Source organism: Cyprinodon variegatus, unplaced genomic scaffold (genome assembly GCF_000732505.1).
Source record: "Cyprinodon variegatus isolate N-32 unplaced genomic scaffold, C_variegatus-1.0 Scaffold26, whole genome shotgun sequence".
Lineage (NCBI taxonomy): Eukaryota > Metazoa > Chordata > Actinopteri > Cyprinodontiformes > Cyprinodontidae > Cyprinodon > Cyprinodon variegatus.
Window position 1 is genome coordinate 2,418,444 of NW_015150479.1, and position 1,910 is coordinate 2,420,353.

At 39.3% G+C, this 1,910-nt stretch overlaps 1 protein-coding gene across 1 annotated transcript in view; it reads left to right on the forward strand.

Annotated features, from left to right (window-relative positions):
- The first annotated feature begins 324 nt into the window (after nt 1–324).
- LOC107098174 (urotensin-2 receptor-like) overlaps nt 325–1,910 on the forward strand; it is an 81,348-nt gene continuing 79,762 nt past the window's right edge. The window contains exon 1 of the mRNA XM_015395689.1: nt 325–784. The gene's annotated coding sequence lies outside the window, so the exon portion shown is untranslated. The remainder of the gene's footprint in view (nt 785–1,910) is intronic.

Genomic DNA, 1,910 nt, shown 5'->3' on the forward strand with positions numbered 1-1,910 from the left:
ACCCTGCTGGTTTTATTTTCAGCAATATACATTTTTCTACCTGCTGGGGTGGCTTTGAGTCACCAGAACTGCACTGTCAGTGTTCAAAGTGCCTTAAATCTCAGAGGGAATACTCGAGTGACACAGTCCGCTGTTGCATGGAAATAAATGGCACTGGGGCTGGAGTAGGGAGCAGAGCACATTTCCTACATACCTCCCCCCTGTTCCCTCTACTCGCTGCCTTCCCCCTCCCACTTGGGGCTTGCCAGCGCTAAAAGCATGTTCTTCTCTCTCGCCTCTCTACCTTTGACATACTCTCTCACTTCTCTCTGCTACTCCCTCAGTCAAAGACAGGAGTCTCAAAGCAGCTGATGCTTCCCGTAATCCTCGCTAAGCATCATTTCATTGATGCTTTCTCTCTTTCTCTGCGTGTCTTTCAGCACTTTTCCATGGAACTGGATTTCACGGCTGCTGAGGTGACATCAGGTATCTGAATGCTACAGAGGCACAAGGAAAGAGCAATTGGAAGATAACTTTCCACGCTGCAATCCTTTATGTCCTCAGAGGAAGAGTGTTTGGTTTGTAATGCATGCCCCTTAAGGATATTTTTCCCTCATCACAACTGCTGGAGAAAGATTTTCCCCCATTTTTTGACCACAACAATTCATTTGTAAGTTCAATTTTCTGTAGAATCTATGGGGACTTTTTCGGCGTAATATTCCTGCCGTACCTGGAAAGTTTGGGACAAGACATGTCTGATGGAACCAAAGCTGTCTAATGAAGCAGTTTTTCTAAGACTGTCCAGGTATGAGTGTTTCATTTCAGTTTTTTTAGTTTGCTGACTGGTTTGTCTTGTTCAATGTAACATCTGTATAAGCACGCATTAAGGGAATAAGATGTTTTTATAGGTAAGCAATTTAAAGAGATTTCCACCAAAAATGATTTCTTTCTGGTACGATCTAAATCAGAGGGAACTTCAGTGCTGAGAAAATGTTTGCTCCTCATCACATTTCTTACTGCTTTGCTTTTGTCATAACTAAATATTTAAGATCATAAAAATAGTGGAAAAATCAGCCAGAAATAACCTACTATCGAAAGAAAAATTTAAAGGGGAACAACAAATTCCAAATCAACATTTTCCTGTGTGAAAGGTGTTTTCTCTTATGGATAAATGATGAATGGACAACGATAAGAAACATCTGGGTTCAGTTTCATAAGCAGAGCTGATTAGGACCTAGCCAGAGGGACCAAATCTGTTCAACAGGAAGCTGTCTGACAACATAAGCTAAGAAAACAATCTGGAAAACCAACTCATTTTAGTTCATTTGAATTCATTAGATACAGGTCAGTTTTGTAGCCTTTGGTACTCTACGGGATCTCAGTATGCATGTTTCCTTTAACGATCAAACTGAGCAAATTGTTTTTGTGAAAATATATAATCTAAAGAAAAATACAGCACTTTCGAATATACTTTTGGTTTTTACGCTTTGATGAGGTGTTGTTTTGATCACAGGACTCATGTGATCTGCAGTTGGACCTTACTGCATTCTAAAAACACAAAGTAGAAGATCAGAAGTAGTTGGAGGATGTTGGCGCCCACTAGAGGCATGGCTGAAACATGTTTACATCTGATGTGTACGGTGGCCCTGAAGTGCAAACTGCAACTACAAATCTAAAAGCGCAACTACATTAAGGAAATCACAACTACATAAAGCAAAGCACAACTACTGTACATTATGAAAAACAAAACTACATAAAGCAAAGCACAACTACATTATGAAAAACAAAGCTAAATAAAGCAAAGCGCAACTACATTAAGGAAAACAAAACTACATAAAGCAAAGCACAACTACTGTACATTATGAAAAACAAAACTACATAAAGCAAAGCACAACTACATTATGAAAAACAAAGCTAAATAAAGCAAAGCG